The 24,915-nt window shown below is 42.8% G+C and overlaps 1 long non-coding RNA gene across 1 annotated transcript in view; it reads left to right on the plus strand.

Moving 5' to 3' along the window:
• Window positions 1-23,235, plus strand: part of LOC147361298 (uncharacterized) — a 160,918-nt gene extending 137,683 nt beyond the window's left edge. The window contains exon 2 of the long non-coding RNA XR_015140021.1: window positions 21,461-23,235. This is a non-coding gene — a long non-coding RNA (uncharacterized LOC147361298). The remainder of the gene's footprint in view (window positions 1-21,460) is intronic.
• Window positions 23,236-24,915: the final 1,680 nt, after the last annotated feature.

A 24,915-nucleotide genomic window follows, 5' to 3' on the forward strand; every position in this document is an offset into this window, starting at 1 on the left:
AGTCTGGGTGAACTCCGGAGTTGGTGATGGACAGGGAGGCCTGACGTGCTGCAATTCATGGGGTTGCAAAGAGTCGGACACGACTGAGCAACTGAACTGAACTGAACTAATACTACTTCAAATACCATTGCTACTACATCTACTGGTACTACTAAAAAAATAAGATACTTTTTATATACCTACTGCACTCTACCTATAGATTTAAGTCCTAACATGTACTAATTTATCTAAACTTCATCTTAACCTGGGATGGGTTGAATTGTATCTGTCTTCCCCAAATTTACATGTTGAAATACTATATCCCAGTATTTCAGAATGTCTGTATTTGGAGACAGGGTCCTTAAAGAGGTAAAATTAGGTCATGAGGGTGGGCCTTAATCCAATTGACTGGTATTCTTCTAAGAAGAGGAGATCAGGCCACAGACATGCACAGAGTAAAGACCAAGTAAAGACATAGACAGAAGATGGTCCAAGCCAAAGAGGCACAACCCTCTAGACACCTGATCTCAGATGTCTAGCCTCCATAAGTGTGAAAAGTACATTTATATTACAGTCTGTGGTATTTTTTAATGGCAGTTCTAGCAAATGAGTACACAACCTTAAAGCAGTATTGAGCTCAGATGAAGGGTCTACAGATGCAGGAGCTGACACAGAGAGAAGGTAAGTGGCTTGCCCACGGTTAACACAACTCTATTTTCTTTCAGAAATAAGGAAAAATGGCCCAGTAATTTAACTTACATAAAGAGTTTCACAGTTAGTTCGAAGAAAGATTAAAAATTAGAAAAGTCAAACCTACCCTATGGTTGTACCATTTAGCAACAGAGTCCTCAGAAATATGTCCCACTAGTCCTCTTGGCTGAGTTAGGACAAAGTAGCTCCAGGGCAGGCGTGAATGCAGTCACATTTCACCGTGGCTGTGGATGCCAGCTGGGGCCAGAGCATTTCTCTCCCTCTCCATCTGCTTTCCACATCCACACTGATGCCCAGGGCAAAGCTGCACAGAAAAAGAGTGTGGGTTCCTGAACAACTGTGTGGAGTTGAGTCACTGTCCATCCATATTGAATGAATGAAAAGAATAAATCGTATTGGGTTAAACCAATGGATTTTGTGGGGTTTTGGTTTCATTTTGTTTTTACTGCTGTGAATTTACCCTTGCACATAGAGATTATGATTGGGATTAAACTAGTCAATGCCACTGCTGGGCCACAATAATTGGTTTAGGTTGGGTGCATGCCCACATGCACCAATGAGATATGAGGAGCTGTTTTCTGAGGGTTCTGGAAAAAGGAAGAGTCTTTCACTGAAACTATTAGAATTGATTCCCCTTTTCCACTTCTCTCCCAACTCAACATGCTAAGCAATTCAAACTTTCAATCTGCTGTAGCCTTTTGCTGGCAGGAGACCACTGTGTGGAGTCAGAGGGCAGAGAGATGGGGAAGCCAGATGCTAATGACATCACTGGTTTGCTGGATGCAGCCTTGCCTGATTTGTCTGTGAACTCCTTCAGTTCTTTAAGACAACTAGGTCACTTCATTGCTTGAGTCTGAGATTTCTGCTCTTAGAAACATACTCAGTGTTACTGAGCTCCAGCTGCCTACACAGAACCCATTAACTACCTTTTACTTCCTCACAGAACCTCTCTTTTACAGATGCCCCATCCTCATGTAGCCCCTATGACCCAGAGGAACCCCTTCAGCTTGAGGAGTGAGTCTGATGGGATTAAGAGTTATCCCCCTTGTCTGTGATTGGTTTGGGAAAAGTCATGTGACCCAGTTCTGGTCGATGACATGTGATGAGAGGATTCCTGGTTTCATCCAGGGAAGTTCTGGCTTGGTCTTAAGAGTAAACTATTCTCTCTTTCCATAACTGAAGTCAGATGAATCTACCATTGTCCCCTGGACAACTTTAAAACATGAAACCAACCACAGGAACAGCAAAGCCAGGGATTATATAGAACCTAAACTCCAGATAACAATATTGAGATCCTGGATCAACCAACTCTTATTACATTTCCTATTAAATGAACTTATATATCCCTTCATTAAAAAAGCTCATTTAGAAATAATTGAAAGTCATCCAGTTGTTTGAATAACTGAAAGTTAATGGCTGCATGATCTATCCCAGTGGTTCCAAATCCTTCCAATAGAGCAAATAATCTCTTTTCTCTGTCCCCAGAGAAATGATAGCCAATGCGTACTTTCCTCTTTCTATCTCTATCTCCTTAGGCTATAAATGTCCAAATGGTTTTCTTCTCACATGAAGAGGCATGGAATAAACTCCATGAAATCTCTTCAGACTAGTCTTGAAACAGAAAAAAGGTGTTGAAATACCTTAAAGTGGTCTGTGCTCTATGATACAGCCTAGGAGAGGCTATTTGACAATATCCTTTGCAGTAAGAAGAGCATCAGTTGGCATGTTGTTGGCCTCTTGAGTGAACAGAGGTCTAGAAAAGAGATCAGGCTTATTTCTTCTCTTGTCCAAGATTGTTCTATGATTATATTCAGGGATTAATGACTGATGGTGAAAATGAAATGAGTTGTTAGTCTTAGCCAGGTAATTATGTTCCTGAACTATCAGGAGAGATGGACTTTGAGGCCTCTAATTACATAAAGAAAACTTTCAAGTGTCTAATCTTTATATATAGATTTGGTTCTTATATTTGTAAAATTTCTTCTTCCATTAATGCTACTTGTGTATATTATCAACTCTGGGGGGTAACTATAGCAGGTTTTGTCAATTTCATTATGCAAATAAATTTGAACAGGGAGGGTGATGATTTCTAGGCTGATTCTATTGATAGACCACACACTGTATGATTTCAGTTCTTTTAGATCTATCGGGATCTATTTTACGACCCAGGAAATGGTCTATCTTGATCTATGTTCTGTTGGCAGTTGAAAAGAATGTGTGTTCCTCCGTTGCTGGGGGATACTCTATAAATGTGGACTAGATCCTGTTGGTTGATGGTGTTGTTGAGTTCTTGTATATCTTTTCCAATTTTCTAACAAGTTGTTCTGTCAAATATTAAAAGAGAGGGGTAGAAGTCTGAAATTGAACTTATAGATTTGTATACTTCTTTCAGTTTTATCAGGTTTGTCTCATATGGTTTGCATCTCTGTTGCCTGGGGGATACACAGTGGGTGTTACTATGTCTTCTTTGTGGATTGACCCTCTCATCAGTATATAATCTCTCTCACTAAGTCTGTAATTTTTTTTTAGCTCTCAAGTCTAGTCTACTTTATCTGTTATTAACTATCATCTCCATTCAATAGATCTCATTCCATATCTTCCCCCTTACCAGCCCACTATCTCAAGTCTAGTCTACATTATCTGTTATTAACTAGCCACGCCTACTTTCCTTTGATTACTGTTTCCATCATTTTACTTTCAACCTGTGTATGTTGTGATATTTGAAGTGAGTTTCTTGTAGACAATATATAGTTGGATTACATTTTTTAATCCATTCTGCCAAGGTCTTTTAACTGATATATTTAGACCATTTAAATTCAATGTACTTCAGGTGGCCCTAGTGGTGAAGAACCCACCTGCCAATGCAGCAGATGCAACAGACATGAGTTGGCTCTCTGGGTCAGGAAGGTCCCTGGAGAAGAAAAGGAAACCTACTCCTGTATTCTTGCCTGGAGAATCTCTTCGACAGAAGAGCCTGACAGGCTACTGTCCATAGTGTCATACAGAGTCAGACACAACTGAAGTGACTTTGCACACACTGATATATTATTTTCCAGGTGACTCGGTGGTAAAGAATCCACCTGCCAATACAAGAGACATAAGAGATATGGGTTCAATCCCTGGGTTGGGAAGATCACTTGGAGAAGGAAATGGAATTCTGCTCCAGTATTCTTGCCTGGAAAATCCCACAGACAGAGGAGCCTGGCAAGCTATAGTCCGTGGGGTTGCAAAAGAGTCGGACATGACTTAGAACATATACATGACACATGCATTGATATATTAGGGCCTAAGTCTGCCATTTCATTTTTCTTTTGTTTCTGTTTTTCATTTATGATTTTTTTTTGCTTTCATAGGAATTATTTGAAAAATTTTTTAGAATTGCACTTGAATTATCTGTAATGTTCATCAATAGTGTATCTCTTTGTGTAGTTTTTTCCCAATGGTTGCTCTTATATGTATGTATACATAAAACTCATCACAGTCTACTGTTGTCATCATTTTACTCATTTGAATGAAGTGTAGACAATCTTATCTCTTTATGTCCATTTATCCTCCTCTGTTCATAACATAATTTTCTTAAATATTTCCTCTACATATTTTAATAAGCATATCAGGCAATGTTATAATTTTTGCTTCAAATGTCAAATATAATTTAGAAGTCTCAAGAAGAAAAGGTAATTCTGTTGTCATTATGCATAGTTTTGGTTACTGTATTTCTTCCTTTCTGATGGTCTAGGGTTTCTTCTTTTACCATGCTATTTCTTTTTAAAGAATAGCTGCCCAACTGAGACCAGAACCTCCAAGCTCAGCTCAGTCCCAATTGCAAGCCTTAGATTCAGGAGCTAAAGAAACAGCTATCATTTCAAGTCATTAATTTTGGAGTTGTTTATTACCAGCATTGCTGTAGTAATAGGTAACTGATATCAAATGGATGGGAGGCCCTGTACACCACACACACACACACACACACACACCTCCAGCAGGCTCTGATGTGTGGAAAAGACTGAGATTGTTTGTAACCCTTGAAGGGAACAAGCCCAGCCCAATGGGTTTAGGCTCTGCCTTCTCAGTTTTTGAGGACCATCTTTTCTAGATTCAGAGATCCCCAGATAAAACAAGACTCTAAGGAATACTGTGTTCCCTTCTAAGTCTGCCCTAGCTTCCCAGGCAAGATGTAGAAAGGCCAGAGAAGCCCTCTCTCCTAGAGGGCAGGCTCTGTCACCTCCATGTAATAGATCTCATCCCATATTTTCCCCTCTTACCAGCCCATTATTACTATCTGCTGTCTTGCCCTCATGGTATTTTGTGCTATGGAGGCTGGTTATGGGCTTTCTCTAATTCGCATAAAAATCAAGAGTTCTCATTACATTCAAAGGAGAAAGGGTGTATCTTTTTATAAGCCACACCAAAGAATCCATGTTTGTTCTAGAACTAGGTTCATGCCCCTTCAGAGTAGAAGACTGTAAAGTTTCTAAAATGCTTATTGCTAAATTCCAGAGTCCCTCTTTCCACAATATGCCAGCAAATTTGGAGAATTCAGCAGTGGCTGCAGAACTGGAAAAGGTCAGTTTTCATTCCAATCCCAAACAAAGGTAATGCCAAAGAATGTTCAAACACAATGACACTCATCTCACATGCTAGTAAAGTAATGCTCAAAATTCTCCAAGCCAGGCTTCAACAGTACGTGAACTGAGAACTTCCAGATATTCAAGCTGGATTTAGAAAAGGGAGAGGAACCAGAGATCAAATTGCCAACATCCATTGGATCATCGAAAAAGCAAGAGAATTCCAGAAAAACATCTACTTCTCCTTTATTGATTATGCTAAAGCTTTTGACTGTGTAGATCACAACAAACTGTGGAAAATTCTTCAAGAGATGGGAATACCAGACCTCTTAACTTGCTTCCTGAGAAACCTGTATGCAGGTCAAGAAGCAACAGTTAGAACCAGACATGGAATAATGGACTGGTTCCAAATGAGAAAGGAGTACATCAAGACTGTATATTGTCACCCTGCTTATTTAACTTAAATGCAGAGTAGATCATGCAAAATGCTGGGCTGGATGAAGCACAAGCTGGAATCAAGATTGCCGGGAGAAATATCAATAACCTCAGATATGCAGATGACACCACCCTTATGGCAGAAAGTGAAGAAGAACTAAAGGGCCTCTTGATGAAAGTAAAAGAGGAGAGTGAAAAAGCTGGCTTAAAATTCAACATTCAAAAAATGAAGATCATGGTATCTGGTCTCATCACTTCATGGCTGGATTGGAAACAGTGAGAGACTTTATTTTTGGGGGCTCCAAAATCACTGCAGATGGTGACTGCAGCCATGAAATTAAAAGATGCTTGCTCCTTGGAAGAAAAGCTATGACCAACCTAGATAGCATATTAAGAAGCAGAGACATTACTTTGCTGACAGAGGTCTGTCTAGTTAAAGCTATGGTTTTTCCAGTAGTCATGTATGGATGTGAGAGTTGGACTATAAAGAAAGCTGAGTGCCAAAGAACTGATGCTTTTGGACTGTGGTGTTGGAGAAGACTCTTGAGAGTCCCTTGGACTGCAAGGAGATCCAACCAGTCCATCCTAAAGGAATTTAGTTCTGAATATTCATTGGAAGGACTGATGCTGAAGCTGAAACTCCAATACTTTGGCCACCTCATGCAAATAGCTGACTCATTGGAAAAGATCCTGATCCTGGGAAAGACTGAGGGCAGGAGGAGAAGGGGACGACAGAGGGTGAGATGGATGGCGTCACTGACTCAATGAACATGAGTTTCAGCAAGCTCTGGGAGTTGGTGATGGACAGGGAGGCCTGGAGTGCTGCAGTCCATGGGGTCAGAAAGAGTCGGACACGACTGAGCGACTGAAGTGAACTGAACTCTTTCCATAAAGAGGGTCTCTCTAGCCTTATTTCCATAAACAATTTCTTTTGTTTTTTTGTTTTTTCTTAAACCAATGGTGTCCCTGAACTCAGAGAAGTCAGGATAAGGCTTTGTTTAAGATTTTTTTTCTGTTTCTAGCCATATTTAGTGAAAATGTTAGTCATTTAGTCATGTCCAACTCTTTGTGACACTATGGACTGTAACTCGCTAGGTTCCTTTGTCCATGGAATTAATTCTCCAGGCAAGAATACTGGAGTGGGTAGCTGTTCCCTTCCCCAGGGAATCTTCCTGACTCAGGGGTTGAATCTTGGTTTTCTGCATTGCAGGTGGATTCTTTACTATCTGAGTCACCAGGGAAGTCCAGCAGATAAGTAACCAGTCATTCATTTGACTCCACGGGAGGGGATCCTAATGCTTACCCCCATGGTGAGAGTTGGGGGACAGAAGAAGGGAGCATTTTCTGAGGAAGCATCTCTCCTGGGATGCCATGCTGGGTGGTATGAGTATATCACCTCATCTAAGACTTACTACAACCCCTGATATTGATACTACTGTTATCTTCATTTTATAAACAAGGAAATGAAGGTTCAGTAAGGGGAAGCACTTAGCAAATGTTAATCAACAAAAGAATGTAACTTCTACAGGCCTGCTCAGTTCAGTTCAGTTCAGTCGCTCAGTCGTGTCCGATTCTTTGCAACCCCATGAATCGCAGCACACCAGGCCTCCCTGTCCATCACCAACTCCCGGAGTTCACCCAGGCTCACGTCCATCGAGTCAGTGATGCCACCCAGCCATCTCATCCTCTGTCGTCCCCTTCTCCTCCTGCTCCCAATCCCTCCCAGCATCAGAGTCTTTTCCAATGAGTCAACTCTTCCCATGAGGTGGCCAAAGTACTGGAGTTTCAGCTTCAGCATCATTCCTTCCAAAGAAATCCCAGGGCTGATCTCCTTCAGAATGGACTGGTTGGATTTCCTTGCAGTCCAAGGGACTCTCAAGAGTCTTCTCCAACACTACATTCTTCGGTGCTCAGCCTTCTTCACAGTCCAACTCTCACATCCATACATGACCACTGGAAAAACCATAGCCTTGACTAGACGAACCTTTGTTGGCAAAGTAATGTCTCTGCTTTGAATATGCTATCTAGGTTGGTCATAACTTTCCTTCCAAGGAGTAAGCGTCTTTTAATTTCATGGCTGCAGTCACCATCTGCAGTGATTTTGGAGACAAGAAAAATAAAGTCTGACACTGTTTCCACTGTTTCCCCATCTATTTCCCATGAAGTGATGGGACCGGATGTCATGACCTTCTTTTTCTGAATGTTGAGCTTTAAGGCAACTTTTTCATTCTCCACTTTCACTTTCATCAAGAGGCTTTTTAGTTCCTCTTCACTTTCTGCCATAAGGGTGGTGTCATCTGCATATCTGAGGTGATTGATATTTCTCCCGGCAATCTTGATTTCAGCTTGTGCTTCTTCCAGTCCAGGGTTTCTCATGATGTACTCTGCATAGAAGTTAAATAAGCAGGGTGACAATATACAGCCTTGATGTACTCCTTTTCCTATTTGGAACCAGTCTGTTGGTCCATTTCCAGTTCTAACTGCTGCTTCCTGACCTGCATACAGGTTTCTCAAGAGGCAGATCAGGTGGTCTGGTATTCCCATCTCTTGAAGAATTTTCCACAGTTGATTGTGATCTACACAGTCAAAGGCTTTGGCATAGTCAATAAAGCAGAAATAGATGCTTTTCTGGAACTCTCTTGCTTTTTCCATGATCCAGCAGATGTTGGCAATTTGATCTCTGGTTCCTCTGCCTTTTCTAAAACCACTTGAACATCTGGAAGTTCACGGTTCACATATTGCTGAAGCCTGGCTTGGAGAATTTTGAGCATTACTTTACTAGTGTGTGAGATGAGTGCAATTTTGTGGTAGTTTGAACATTCTTTGGCATTGCCTTTCTTTGGGATCAGAATGAAAACTGACCTTTTCCAGTCCTGTGGCCACGGCTGAGTTTTCCAAATGTGCTGGCATATTGAGTGCAGCACTTTCACAGCATCATACCTTGCTAATTACAGGAGAACATCATTCCCCACCCACCCCCTGCCCCCCCCCACCCCACAACCTTATTCCCTACACACTTTTTCTGAAATTTAAGAAAAAGTAGAGAAGATAATATGGCAACTACCTAGTATCTTTTATAAAGAGTTGATCATTGCTTAAATTCTGTCTCATTTGCATGAAATATTTAAAATAAAATGTTAATATCTTGGATCCTCACTTTCAACCTCATTTACTATCCCCTTCTCCACTCCCAGCCCCAAGAATGAATCTCTACTATAAGTTTCATGTTTTCCTTCTGGCCCATTTCCATACAGCTCAAAGACCTTTCTGGGATTAGAAAGTTTCATTCTTTTTTTCTGCTTCCTTCTAGTGACTTTGGGAACCCCAAGCCTTAGAGAAGGTCAGTGACCTCTGCCTGCCCTCTGCGCTTTGCCCACCCCCACCCCCTGCCCACCATGGTGTGTGACATTGGTGCCAAGGGGCAAGTTCAGCCGGAGTGATGTTCTTGGTAGAGCTGAAGTGGCCCACCACAGCTACAGCAGACAAAGCTCTTTGTTCTCAACTCATGCTGCTAATTGTTCAATTCCAAGGACAACCAGGAACATCGCATTTTGTTTCCAGAGCTGCATGATATCTTGGTATGACGCCATCTAGTGTTCCAAACTTTGCTAGCAAAAGAAATGAAGCATCACCTCAAATAAAACAAAAAGACCTCAAACTAGGGGTGGGGGGCAGATATTATTACTAAACTACCTTAAAAGCAAAGCTTGAGTTTTCTTTTTCTTTTTTTATCACCATGGCAGGAGGAAGCACGGGTGCCCCACTTGCATATCCTGACCCTCACCCCTTTGGTGCAGAGGGGCCAGGCCACCAGCTACCAGCACCTGCCCAGCAGGGGAGGCTGAAGTGATGGGAAATCAGTGCCCCCTGGAAAAAGCCCTCAACAATAACTGCTAAGAATTGATACATAAATGCCTTAGCTCCGTCTCTCAGGTAGGATAACAGAAAGGCATGTGTCCAGCACTCCCAGAGTTTTCCAGTGAAATGCAGCTCTATCTGCCAGAGTGCTGGCTGGCCAGAGTGTGCATGCTTTACCAGCTGCTTTTCTCTGGGTCTCAATCCCCTATGCTCCCACTAGCATTTCCTTCACTTCTCAAGTAACCAAGTAAACCATTTCCCTAGGCATCTGTGTCTCAGTGTCTCCCAAATTGAGAAAACTCCTCTGTGGTTGATTGCAAAGTGGCTCCAAACTACTCCCTCCTCTCTGTCTTTACCATGTAATGTTGCAGCTCCTTCCATGAAGCAGTGGGCTGGTCTTGGGTCTGACTTTGGCCACTAGAATATGATGGAAGTGATGGCATGCCAGTTCCAAGCCTCGGCTTCAAGAAAATATATAGGACGACTGAAGGGAACATACTCCATAGCACAGGGAACTCTACCTAATGCACTGTGGGGTGCCAGATGGGGGAGAGATCCAAAAGGGAGGGGACATATGTATATGCATTTTGCTGTGCAGTAGAAGTTAACACAACATCGTAAAGTAACTACACTCCAATAAAAATTGATTAAGAAAAAGGAATATACAGGACCACTTTTTACCTCAAATATCATGAGTGGTTTGTCACTAACAGAAACTGATTTAAGTCCATATCTGAGACCCTCCCTTGTATGCATTTCCTTGAATAAGAGTATTATTTACCTTAAGGAAAACCATCTTCTCTGGAACAGAGAGGTTAAACAACCTTTTCAGGGTTGCCCAGCAGAATGTGAATGCAGTAGCTGTCAGAGTCCTGGTTTATTACTTTGCTCCAGGGCCTCTGTGCTGAGTTACCTTGTCTGGGTTTGCCTGCTGGCTGCTGCATTTTCTCCCCACCACGGCTGCCAGTGCGGCTGCTGGTTTTTTCCAAAGCCCTCTTTTCAAAGAGCTGTGAGGTAGGAGGCGCCTGCGTTTTCACAGATTGTGCCAATGACATATGTGTCTACTAGGGATTCAAGTGCTTACAAAACCAGCCTGAGATGCAGAGCTCACGAAAACCACTGCAATTGCTGGATGCTGGAAAATTTATGGAGCTGCAGAGCCAGCAGGATGCAGAATAAACAGCACTGAAGAGAGTAAGTCTAGCTGTGGCATCCTGACCTTGCCTCTGGTCTCTGAAGTTATTCTCAACCCTAAGAAGCCAGGATTCAAGGACTAAGCATGGCCTCACGCAAATACAGAGCCAAAAAGCATGAGGTTAATTGTCTAACTGAAGGAAGTTCTTGTAGGCTAGGGCAGTGGTTCTCAAAGTAGGATCCTTTTACCAGCATCACCTGGGAACTTGTTAGAAAATTCTTGGGCCCCATTCCAGACCCTCTGAATCAGAATTTTGGGGGATGGGGCACCATCAGTCTGTTTTATTAAGCCCTCCAGATGATTTGAATGCAGGCTTAAGTTTGAGAATTACTGATTTAGGGGCATGTTATTACAAAGGTGGCTCACGGCATTGGCATCTGTTGGGAGCTGCTTAGAGAGGCAGAAACTGCACTTAACAAGACCCCCAGATGATCTGAGTACACCTCAAAGTTGAGAAGCTCTGGGTATACATTTCTAGTCTCAAACCTTGAAGTTTGTGATTCACTGGGTCTGGGGTGGGGCCTGCCAACTTATATTTCTAAAAAGCTCCCAAGTATTGCTGATGCTCGGAGAAGGTAATGGCACCCCACTCCAGTACTCTTGCCTGGAAAATCCCATGGACTGACGGGCCTGGAGGGCTGCAGTCCATGGGGTCGCTGGGAGTCGGACACGACTGAGCGACTTCACTTTATTTTTTCACTTTCATGCATTGGAGAAGGAAATGGCAACCCGCTCCAGTGTTCTTGCCTGGAGAGTCCCAGGGATGGTGGAGCCTGGTGGGCTGCCGTCTATGGGGTCGCACAGAGTCGGACACGACTGAAGCGACTTAGCAGCAGCAGCAGCATTGCTGATGCTGTGGTTTCGGGGGCCACACTTTGAGTATCAAGATTCTAGTCCTCAGGCCAGGCTTAGAATCTGGGTCATGGGAGGGTTTCAAGGCAATCAAAGTTTGAGCTATTCTGGACAGACATGCAGGGTGCACATCGCTCAACTCCAGAGACGCCATTCACACAGACTGAGTCAAGGACCTGAAACCCTCAGCTAAGTAAGATAAGAGGCAGGGTAGAATAAAGAGTGGGGTTTACAGTTAGAAGTGGATTTGAATCGTAACCTTGCCTCTAACGTAGTATGATCTTGGGAAAATTATTTAAGTCTGTGTTTCAGTGTCCTTATCTGTAAAATGGAGATGGTCATACCTGCCCCACTAGATGAGATATTCAATGGTCAGCACACAGAACAAGTGCAGCAAATATTCGTTTGCTCTCAGCCAAGGGAATAGCAGTGTCATCAGATGCACTGTCTCCTTCTCCTCCTCCAGTCTCCTCCCAGGCAGGGGCCTAATTGCCTGCTTCAGGCTGAAGGCCAGGTAAGCGTGATGGGCTTTTCTTTAGCACTCCCAGGGGTCAGATGAAGGTGATACAAGAATAATGCAGGCTATTTATATTAGGAACACTTCTCATGGGTTTGTAAAAATCGATTCATAAAAATGACCAGTGTAGCCAATTTCAAACCACACCCAGGTTTCACCTATCTACCAAAGTCAAAAGAGACAGCAGCATCTCTGGTCCTGACAAGGCTCTCTGTGTTGCCCCTGGTGCCTGGAGTCACACAGAGGCTTTGTGGGGGCACCTTGGCAGGGAAGTCTGCCCTCCTCCACTTAAAGCACACAGTTGGGCCCCTCCCATGTGTTGCTGGTGTTGATTTTGAGAAGAAGACACTCAGGGGTTCTCCGAAACAAATTAAAGACCAAATTAAAGTATGTCTTTGGGGCAAATGGAAAGTCATTTGGGGTACAGAGCAGACTGCAAAATGCCATCAAAGCTTTAAAACCCAAACCGACCAGGGCTGGTAAGAGGCCAGATGAACCTTCATGGTTTCAGAAAATAGACATCCTTAAATTTGCTTTTTTGCACTTTCAGAGAATCAGAGGAAAAGGATAAGTGCTTTTTCTTTTTTTGTTTTTAATTTCAGGGCTTGTTTTAATTTTAGTAGGGGATGGAAGGACTGCTGAGTTTAGGCAAGAATTCAGCCTGAGATAGCCACTAGAGGGCGTCAGAGATTCAGGAAAGCTCCTATTTCCAAAAGAGGCCCCAGAAGATGAAAAGGTCTGATCTGAGTCGGGTGTCTGGGGGAAAGTGGGTTCCTTAAAACCTTTTAGGCAGGTGCTCACCGAAAGGAAGTATCCAGGTCCGTAGGGACGCTAGATAATTAAACAATGTATTTACTGTATTTTTTCTGAATGCAAGCCACTTGTCCTTGGTGTGAAAGTACAGATAAGGGTGTAGGACTTCTAATGAGTCTGTAACTGAAAAGGGCTCGGGGGGTGGTATCAAGGACAAGCTTGGAAGTTGTGGGCCGTCATACCCCATTATTTCTATGTGCTGCCCCAATAAACTTAAAATCAAAATAAAAACAGCATGTTTGGTAGGCAAATACAGTAAGGTCTTCAAGTTTTGCAAACTTTCAAAGATGTGAACATGCATGCCAGCCTCTGTATGCCAGCTGTTGTACTGTACTGCTGTACTTTTCAAGGTACTGTACTATGAGATTAAAAATGTTTTCTTTATTTTTTGTATCTGTTTATTTTCTACATATTATTTGTGTGAAAAAAATTATAAACCTATCACAGTACAGTACAGTACTATATAGTCAATTGTGTTAGCTGGGTTCCTTAGGCTAACTCTGTTGGACTTAAGAACAAATTGGACTTAGGAACATGCTCTCAGAACAAAAATAGGGGACTTACTGTAGAGTTTTGAGCAAAGTTCCAGATTGTCACCCACAGAACTGTGGTGCTGGAGAAGACTCTTGAGAGTCCCTTGGACTGCAAGGAGATCAAACCAGTCAATCCTAAAGGAAGTCAACCCTTAATATTCATTGGAAGGACTGAGGCTGAAACTGAAGCTCCAATACCTCAGTCACCTAATGTGAAGAGCTGACTCATTGGAAAAGACTCTGATGCGGGGAAAGATTGAGGGCAGGAGGAGAAGGGGATGACAGAGGATGAGATGGTTGGATGGCATCACTGACTCGACGGACATGAGCCTGAGCAAACTCCAGGGGATAGTGAGGGACAGGGAAGCCTGGTGTGCTGCAGTCCATGGGGTCGCAAATTGTCGGACACAACTTAACAACTGAACAACAAGAAGAATGTCTTGATTGGAGCTTTGCAGTGTGTGCTGAAGCGGGAGTAAAGCTGACTCTCTATTGTTGCTCAAAAGGCCCTTAAAGTCTACAGTAAGACAGAACACCATAGAATTTAGCAATTCACCTTTCCTGGGGAGATCTATAACAGGAGGGGGGATTCCAGTAGGGGGACATGCTAGAAAATGGCCTACAAAGTATGGTCCCGCCAAGGAGTTCCTGGTCCCGGGAAGCAGTGGGGCGGAGCGGGCGCCTCTCGGTCCACCAGCCTCTGGGTGGAAGCGATTCCTCAGCCCCGCCCTGCTGCAGCCTCTGCAGTAGTTTGGCTGTCTGACAGTATTCCCTACCCCTCCCACGCTCGCTCCCTCCCCAGCACAGCTGGCAGCGACTTTTGTGGGAGGAGTGTTGAAGATCAGGAAGAGGGGTTCCTTAGAGCAGGAGAAGGGTCTCCCAGTCCACAGTTTGCTCCAGGAGAGCTGAGTCCTGGATGACTTGCAAATATGGTCTCTCTGCAGAGACATTCTGGGAAAGGACAGGAATCAATTGGGTTTCAGTATATTTCCTTGGTTGTAAGAGATAGATTGATAAAATAAATGAGACAAAATCTATTCTATCAAGTAATATAATGATGTTTCCCTTTCTATTAATAATAGAAATTTCCTTTCCGGAAGCTAAAAATTCAGTGAACCTCTTCAAGCCTGGTTTACCATGGATACAAGGAAGACAGTCCTCCCTGTGAAAGGCTCTCTTTCTTGCTGTCTGGATCACTGTGGCCAGCCCCTCTGGCTCCTCTCCTTTTGGATCAGCCCCTTTGACTCCTCTCCATCAGTCCTCCTATAGATAACACCATGGACTCCCATCACATCACGTCCAAGCATCTTTCCCAGGCCTCCAAGGACAGGTCATCTCTTCCACCTGCCACTCAGCTTCTGCTCTCATCCTGCTGGTCATCTCACTGTCCAACAGAAGGGCCCCTGATGTCAACCCCTCTGAGTATTTGGGCGTGTGGTTGCTCTTCCTTGGGAACCTTTTCTCCTTGTTGGCATAAAAGCTGAACCCAAGCTACACTTCCTCCACAGAGGTTTTCCTGATCGCTCAGTGCTTATTGACTGCCGCTTGCTTTGAACTTTCCCATCTTTCTACAGACACTAGGGAATTACTCCAATACTGCTCTTTTTTCTCTCTGTTATGTTAGGAAACTTGGTTGTGGCCTGACAATTAGATGGCTATGTCTTTGAGGACAGAGGTTGGAAAGTAGCATGTCAAGACCCCAACATGGACACATAAGAAATGCAGTGAACTTATGCCTGGTTAACTTCTCTGCATCCTTCAGAACTTAGGTTGAATCTCGCTTCTTAAGGGCAGCTTCCCCCATTAGATCAAAATCCCCTACTCTAGTTTCCCAGAGAACTGGGACCTCATAGAACTCCTGTAGACAGGAGTTCTTCTCAAAGACAGACTTCTTTAAAATTTGTGGGTTTTTTTTTTTTCTGCTCAGTTCCTTGCATGAGGGTTAGGATGAGGTCTGGTTTTGTCTACTGCCTAGGGAAGTTCCTGGCACACGGTTGGTACTCTATACATATTTTCTTGAAAGAATGAATAGATACTATTGGGAGGGCTGCACTGGTTTGAGACATGAACTTCTTGGGGAATGAGAGCAGCAGAGCAAAGGCTGCTAAGCTCCTGTGAGCTGGTACCCTTGAGCTAAACAGAAGCTGACAGCAGAGGCTCAGATGGGTCAAGTCAACAAAATCATTTTACTGTCATTATTGGCAATGAGTGACATGATATTTTCTCAAAGGTTTTGTGAGGAGGTTATCAAAGATATGCATTCATTGTGGAAAATAAAGTTTAAAAAATTATAAGGAAGCAGAAATGGTAACTCCAAGCCTACCACTCAAAGCCTTTTATAAAAATAATATTTTCTTCCAACCTTGGTGTAGTAACTTTATTGTACATAGTGAAATGTTTTGGAGGTAGGGTCTCCACGGAACTCCCCACCAGGACACCAGATCCAGGTACCCACAGGTTCAGTTCAGTTCAGTAGCTCAGTCATGTCTGACTCTTTGTGACCCCGTGGAGTGCAGCACGCCAGGCCTCCCTGTCCATCACCAGCTCCCAGAGCTTACTCAAATTCATGGCCATTGAGTTGATGATACCGTCCAACCATCTCATCCTCAGTCGTCCCCTTCTCCTCCTGCCCTCAATCTTTCCCAGCATCAGGGTCTTTTCCAGTTGAGTCAGTTCTTTGCATCAGGTGGCCAAAGTACGTCTAACTCATTAACCCATCTATGCTTGCTTCCTTCCCTTTGCTGCCTCATTTCCACATTCTTCCTGTGTTTCCTGGAATCTTCTCCCAAAGAAGCCATTTGCCTCAAATCCTTGTTTCAGGGCCTTCTCTGGGGTATCCAGTCCAAGGAGTGATCCCACTACCCCATTTCTTGGCTATGCATTCAGGCACTGGCCAGGTTAGAGTTTCTCTCTTCTTTTTAACTAAAGTGGTAGCTAAAAATTCTAAACAATCCAACATATATTTTAAGGAACAGGGTAAAAATGCAGAAGTGTGCCAGACTGCTGACTCTCTATCATCAGAACTTCTGATAGGAAGGCTCCCAAGAGGGAATAAATGATACAGACTATGGGCTCTTTGGAGGTGACTTTGGATTGTTCTTTATTTCTCCTCTCATTTCTTTTTGAATCTGCTTCCTCTGCAATAGAAACCATCCTAAACTGAACTGTTTTTGCTGCCAATCCCTAATTAGGTTTCCAGATACACCCACATGCCCGGGTGTGATGCTAGGCTTGCTGTAAAGCAAGTTCATATGCACTTCATTTTATTCAAAGCTAACACTAGTTCTGAAAGCCTGATGCATGCTGACCACTCTCTACAAAGTTCTGCAGGACATTCTGCAGGAGCTGTTGAGACACTATCCTTGTAGGGAAGATAAGACACATACACAGCCAGATTCATGCAGGGCCAAGGGTGACCTGCCAACTGAGGGGCACACCCAGGCTGAAATAAGCAGGAAACAACTAGAGGAATTCTGAGAAAGTGGTGAGTCATTCTGGCTGGAGTTTGAGAAAGCTTCAGGGAACAGGCTAAGAATGATGGATGGGTTGGATTTTAATGGATCACATGGGTCAGGACAGAAAGAGAAGTACTCAAAGCTTCCCCATCTGTTTCTAGGGGGCTCCTATTTGATGTTAAATGCTAAGACTGATGTTTCTCTCTCCCTCTCCACAGTAGTGACAAAACCTTTAGAGTTTCCTTCTACTTCAGCTTCTCCGATACCAGTGAGGAAACTGCATCATCTTTCTGATGTAAAAGAATGGGTCAGATCCAAGTCCAACCATAACACAGGCATATCATCTGGAAATGCATTTCACATGCGACAGAAGTGTAAACAAAACAGGCACTGATTGCATCTCTCGTTGGAAGAAGACCAGAGACAGGCATTGGTTGCTGCTGGTTTAGCTACTCAGCAGTCTCATCAAGAACCCAGGCTCTTCCTTCTTCCTCCTCTCTCTTCCTCAAGCTGTTGGTTTTTCAACCTCATGCTGCTCATTTCCTACTTGCCAGTAGGTTGCTATGGATCCAGGCTTCAAGACCACCTCTGAGGCAGGAAGAAGCAGGGAGGACAGCACCAGAAGCCTCCCATCTTTTGTTCAAACAGCAAAAGTTTTTTCAGGAGTCCCCTGCAAATCTCTACTTCTATATCTTTGACTAGAACTGGATCAGAGGCCCAGCTGTAAAACATTCTGGGAACTTGGGCATTGCACATTTTAGATTCTATAATTACAGATAGTAAGGAAGGAGGGATAAGGAATGGCTATAATGATGATCCTATCAATTCTGCCTCTCCTGCCAGACATTTCACCTGCTGTGGCCAAGACTCAGCCTTGCTCCCTCTTAGCTGATAGCTGTCTACTAGTCAAATATTACCTAGCCATACCATGTAACAGAGCAGCCCAAACCCCCATGGCTAATAATAAACATGCATTGCCATTCTCCCAGGTTTGCTGGCTGGCCAGGGTGGCTCTGTTCCACGTGTGTTTCATTCTTCTGGAACCAGAGGAATGGCGTGGCAGAGTTCTGAGCAAAAGAAGCGAGCAGAAAATGTGCTGCCCTTTGGTGTAGGCTCAAAACTTGTGCACTGCCATTTCGGTCCACATTTCACTGGCCAGAGCAAGCCATGTGGGGCCACAGAAAGGCTTCGTGGTGGAAGGAACTGCAAATTTACTTGGGAAAATGTAGGTATGGAGAGGTGAGGGGAACTGGGAAAATTCACAGACCCCAGCCTGTTGATCTAATACGTTATCTGTGTGACAGTGGGGGAGGGGGGCAGGATATGGGTGTGTGTCCCTGCAAGTGGTAAATATACCTGTAACAGGCCAGGGGCTACTGAATGCAGTGCCTGGTCAGTGACGTGGCCCCAAGGTGGTAATTTTAGAGCAGGTGTGGGGGCGGGATGGATATAGAGGGCTAGCCCTGTTGAGAAGGCAGAGGATGTTGTACCTTGAATCACCTTTCGTGGATGGCTCTTTTTCATTGAACATGTCTAACCAAATAGGATTCTGAGGTTCAGCTTCTCATCAGATATTAACTTGGCGTTAACAGGACCAGGCAACTGGCAGCCTCATTCTCCTTCCATGTCTGGGCGTTTTCATCCTCTGAGTAGGACTGAGTCCTGCTTTCCCCAGCACAAGCAACTGTAGATGTTACCTTAATTTCTCAAGGAATCTTTTCCCAGATACACCTCATTTACTATAACTCCTATAACTTGATTAAACCAAATATTGGGACAATAAGAAAAGAGGAGAGAAGACAATTCCTCATGATGGTCATGATACCCACGTGGTTCCGTGGTGCCATTTCACTTAACCAGAGTGTCTTTGACAGGAGGGCTGCCCTGGTTTTAATTTAATTAAATTCTGACACGTCCTCCTAAGATAGAAGTAACAATATAGGTGAACTGTATTTAAGGACATAGGAATGCCTTTGAAAAAAGTATACACATCCTTGACTTTGACAGTGAGATTCATTCATTAACTCATTAAACATTTTCAGTGGTTTTTCCTCTCCCTGGAGCCCACTTTGACAGAAAGAGGCATATATGAACTCACTTGAGAAGTCAATGAATCTTCTTTTCTAATACAAATAGATAATATCACATTGTTGCAGATTTATTTAGTGGACTATTTTTTAGAACTTATCTGCCAGACTCTATTCATGAATTGTCTTATATTTCACATATATTAGCTTATTTAATTTTTATTATGAATGTACAAGGAAGGTCCTATTATTGTTCCCACAATACTTTGAAGCACAATGAGGTTAAACAACTTCCTCAAGATTAAGTAGCTTGGAAAAAGTGTGGATTCCCACAAGACAAATGCAAAAAGGAGATGAAACACTTGGCAGATGATATAGTATTTCTCATGAAGCTGCATAAACTCTGAATGTGTGTTAGTCGCTCAGTCATGTCTCACTCTTTGTGACCCCATGAACTGTAGCCTGCCAGGCTCCTCTATCTATGGAATTCTCCAAGAAAGAATATTGGAGTGGGTAGCCATTCCCTTCTCCACGGGATCTTCCCGACCCAGGGATCGAACCCCAGTCTTCTGTATTGCAGGCAGATTCTTTACTGTCTGAGCCACCAATCATTTTGGGGGAACCAAGTAGCCTCCTCGGGGCTTCCCTGGTGGCTCAGATGGTAAATCAAGTGACCAAGTGACCCAAGGAGAGGACAATGACCAGAAACCCTAGAATCCTGCTGGGTCTTTTAGGGAAGAAGCACACCCTCTCTGATAGGGACGTGAAGACAGGACATGGACTGGCAACCGTCTTGCCACTGTTGGGGAAACTCTGAGATTGAAAGCAAGGTACTGATATCAAGAGATTGAGATAAATCAATTCCTGATGATATTATTTGAACCCCTGGGTTCAGCCATGCCCACATTTCTCATTACAGAGCCTGCAGACATTTTAGTTCCTCAAGTCCATCAAAAACCTTCATTGTCAAAGCCAGTTTGAATCAAGTTTCTGTCATTAGTGACAAAGAGCCCTGTCTGAAAGTGAACAAGTTCATTTCCCAAGCCTGTTGTTCTGCTCCGGGGACCTCCATTCTATCCAGCAGACCTTGAAGATTTAGGTTGATTTTCTTTCTTTGATGCATCTACAAACATCCTCTCATGTGAAGCTTCCCTCCTTCTCCTACATTTGCTTCCTTACTGACACTAGGAATAAGAACACAGCTTCTTTTCATTTAGAGGCTTCAAATGAATCATTATGAAGAAAAAAATAGGTCCCATCAAAAAGTAGCATGATGAAGTTAAAAAGGTAAAAAAATAAAAACTCAGGTTTTTACAGTCCTGGTCACATGGAATTTTTCACTGTTTAATGTGGTAGCCACGAGCATCATGCATCTGTCAAGCACAGCAACCATGGCCATGAGTGAAAAACTGAACTTTAATTGTATTTAATTTTAATTAAAACTTAAAACCTGATACTTGATTCAGTTACTGAAAAACATTTTTTAAAAATAAGTGTTCAGAACGTGAACACATGAATTTTTCTTGGCAACTGTATGTTTTATAAAATCTAAATACAAATCATATATTTCCAATAAAAATTTAGTATCTGAATTAAGACATGCTGAAAACAAAATACATGTAAGATTTCAAAGATTAGATTAGAAGGAAAGCAAAATTAGTTTATTAATTAAATTTTATATTGACTGCATATTGACATTATATTTTTGATGTACTGAATTTAAAACACTCTTAAAATGACTTTCACCAGTTCCATGTTTTTGTTTTTTTTTCAAGATCCACTCTTCTAGCTACTTTCAAATATGCAATAGAGCATTATTGACTATAGTCACCATGCTGTACATTTTATCCCCATGAGTTATTTTATAACTAGAACTTCATACCTAAAAAGTACAAATTTGTGCCTAAAAAATGAGTGGCCCTTTTCACTCATTTCACCCACCACTTATTTTTTTTTTATTATGGCTCATGTTATATTTCTATTGGATGGTGCTGGTGTATAGTTCCTGTCTAAGTTGTCATTGAAGACCCTACTTGTATTCTGTAGAATGGAGTTTATCAAACCTGTGAACCTGAGAGTGTTCACAATTTGAGATTTTATTCTGGAAAAACATTGAAGAAACATATCAACAACCCTATGTTAGTCTTCCTTATAAAAGTCTGCAACAATCTAATTAAGCAGTTTTGATTATTTTTCATGCTATTAGGTCAGTCAATAGTCCTTCTGTTTGTTCTCTTGGTCTAAGTGATACTCTTCTGATTGCAGGGTAAAAAGCATGAATTTCTGAAAATGTTATTCTAAAAAATAAAAGGAACTTCCCTGGAGGTAAAGTGGTTAAAGCTCTGAGATTCCACTGTTGGCATGGTTTCAGTCCTGGTTGGGGAACTAAGATCCCACAGACCAGGGACACAACCAAAAGTAAATAAATAGAATGAAAGGGAAATATTCTATTTAATGCAAAATAGGAGTTATTGTAGACTGTTTCCAGAAATCTGTTCATATTGCACATCTTTGTCGCAGATGTGCAGATGACACCACCCTTATGGCAGAAAGCAAAGAAGAACTGAAGAGCCTCTTGATGAAAGTGAAAGAGAAGAGTGGAAAAGTTGGCTTAAAACTTAACGTTCAGAAAACTGAGATCGTGGCATCCAGTCCCATCACTTGATGGCAAATAGATGGGGAAACAATGGAAACAGTGAGAGACTTTATTTGGGGGGGGGCTCCAAAATCACTGCAGATAGTGTCTGCAGCCATGAAATTAAAAGACACTTGTTCCTTGGAAGAAAAGCTATGACCCACCTACACATCATATTAAAAAGCAGATACATTACTTTGCCAACAAAGGTCCGTCTAGTCAAAGCTATGATTTTTCCAGTAGTCATGTATGGATGTGAAAGTTGGACCATAAAGAAAGCTGAGTGCTGAAGAATTGATGCTTTTGAACTGTGGTGTTGGAGAAGACTCTTGAGAGTCCCTTGGACTACAAGGAGATCCAACCAGTCCATCCTAAAGGAAATCAGCCCTGAATATTCATTGAAAGGACTGATGCTGAAGCTGAAACTCCAATACTTTGGCTACCTGATGCAAAGAGCTGACTCATCTGTCAAGACCCTGATGCTGGGAAAGATTGAAGGTAGGAGGAAGGGGGGATGCCAGAGGATGAGGTAGTTGGATGGCATCACCAACTTGATGGCCATGAGTTTGAGTAAGCTCCAGGAGTTGGTTATGGACAGGGAGGCTTGTCATGCTACAGTCCATGGGGTTGCAAAGAGTTGGACACAACTGAGCAACTGAACTGAACTGATTTTTGTTGCTGTCTTGTCAATCTTCTGTTATGTCTGATATTTTTATTGAAATACTGGCAATCTTGTGAAGCCTCCATTTTGCCTTATTTATCCCACTTTCCCATTTGCTGAAGATGAAGCTCCAATACTTTGGGCACCTGATGTAAAGAGCTCATTGGAAAAGAGCCTGCTGCTGGGAAAAATTGAGGGTAGGATGAGAAGGGAGTGACAGAGGATGAGATGGTTGGATGGCATCACCAACTCAGTGGATATGAGTGAGGAAACTCTGGGAGATAGTGAAGGACAGGGAAGTCTTGTGCACGGCAGACCATGGGGTCACAAAACATCAGACACAACATAGAGACTGAACAACAGCAACTCCCACTTTCCAGAGATCATGATTCTAGAGTCCTTCCCACTCAGAAGCTGGAAGATACAGTTAGAGCAGAAGGTAAGTGAGGGCTTGATCCCCAAGGGATGTGCCAACTGAGGGGCCCTGGTCCCATTGGGTCCCCTTCCCAGGTCAGGGACTTCTTTAGAATTTCCTTGTAAGCTTTCAAAGGTCCTTTTGCACAATCAGATGATGAAACAGAAGTATATGACCTTCATTCTGGAAAGTGAACATTGCAGGGTTTTTATAGGGCTTCATTGTAAATCCAGAATGTACCCTGCAAAGCATTTATCCGCTTGCTTTCAGCTCCATTCTCCACTCTTCCCTGTCTCTTTTGCATTGAAAGGGTCTCATCCTGAAAGCTACATTTCTCATTTCTCAGCCAATTGACTTCTGGCTGGATTCTGCCCATGGGAAGTGTGCCCAGGAGACAGGACAGCAGAGGGTAGACGGGGAGAAACAAGGGGTTATTATCCTCTCTCTCTTTCTTAAGATGCATCATCTTTGGCAGTAACTTTTTTATTTTCCAGCTTTTGTCAAAATAACCTTTTATTCATGACACTGTATGAAATAATTTAAAACTGTGCACAAAATAATAATAAAAAATGTTTATATATATATATTTTTGCAAATTTATTAATTTATTTTCATTGGAGGCTAATTACTTTCAGTTCAGTCGCTCAGTCGTATCCGACTCTTTGCGACCCCATGAATCGCAGCACGCCAGGCCTCCTATCCATCACCAACTCCCGGAGATCACTCAGACTCACGTCCATCGAGTCAGTGATGCCATCCAGCCATCTCATCCTCTGTCGTCCCCTTCTCCTCCTGCCCCCAATCCCTCTCAGCATCAGAGTCTTTTCCAATGAGTCAACTCTTTGCATGAGGTGGCCAAAGTAATGAGTTTCAGCTTTAGCATCATTCCTTCCAAAGAACACCCAGGGCTGATCTCCTTCAGAATGAACTGGTTGGATCTCCTTGCAGTCCAAGGGACTCTCAAGAGTCTTCTTCAACACCACAGTTCAAAAGCATCAATTCTTCGGCGCTCAGCCTTCTTCACAGTCCAACTCTCACATCCAAACATGACCACAGGAAAAACCATAGCCTTGACTAGATGGACCTTTTTGGCAAAGTAATGTCTCTGCTTTTCAATATGCTATCTAGCTTGGTCATAACTTTCCTTGCAACGAGTAAGCGTCTTTTAATTTCATGGCTGCTGTCACCATCTGCAGTGATTTTGGAGCCCCCAAAAAATAAAGTCTGACACTGTTTCCACTGTTTCCCCATCTATCTCCCATGAAGCGCTGGGACCGGATGCCATGATCTTCGTTTTCTGAATGTTGAGCTTTAAGCCAACTTTTTCACGCTCCTCTTTCACTTTCATCAAGAGGCTTTTTAGTTCCTCTTCACTTTCTGCCATAAGGGTGGTGTCATCTGCATATGTGAGGTTATTGATATTTCTCCTGGCAATCTTGATTCCAGCTTGTACTTCTTCCAGACCAGCGTTTCTCATGATGCACTCTGCATATAAGTTAAATAAGCAGGGTGACAATATATAGCCTTGACATGCTCCTTTTCCTATTTGGAACCAGTCTGATGTTCCGTGTCCAGTTATAACTGTTGATTCCTGACTTGCATACAAATTTCTCAAGAGGCAGATCAGGTGGTCTGGTATTCCCATCTCTTTCAGAATTTTCCACAGTTTATTGTGATCCACACAGTCAAAGGCTTTGGCATAGTCAATAAAGAAGAAATAGATGTTTTTCTGGAATTTTCTTGCTTTTTTCATGATCCAGCAGATGTTGGCAATTTGATCTCTGGCTCCTCTGCCTTTTCTAAAACCACCTTGAGCATCAGGAAGTTCACTGTTCACATATTGCTGAAGCCTGGCTTGGAGAATTTTGAGCATTACTTTACTAGCGTGTGAGATGAGTGCAATTGTGCGGTAGTTTGAGCATTCTTTATCATTGCCTTTCTTTGGGATTGGAATGAAAACTGACCTTTTCCAGTCCTGTGGCCACTGCTGAGTTTTCCAAATTTGCTGGCATATTGAGTGTAGCACTTTCACAGCATCATCTTCCAGCATTTGAAATAGCTCAACTGGAATTCCAAAACCTCCACTGGCTTTGTTCGTAGTGATGCTTTCTAGGGCCCACTTGACTTCATGTTCCACAATGTCTGCCTCTAGGTCAGTGATCACACCATTGTGATTATCTGGGTCGTGAAGATGTTTTTTGTACAATTCTTCTGTGTATTCTTTCCATTTCTTCTTAATATCTTCTGCTTCTGTTAGGTCCACA

This window comes from Bos grunniens, chromosome 13, assembly GCF_055505025.1.
Source record: "Bos grunniens cultivar Pamir isolate PY7600 chromosome 13, Bosgru_T2T1.0, whole genome shotgun sequence".
Classification (NCBI taxonomy): Eukaryota; Metazoa; Chordata; class Mammalia; order Artiodactyla; family Bovidae; genus Bos; species Bos grunniens.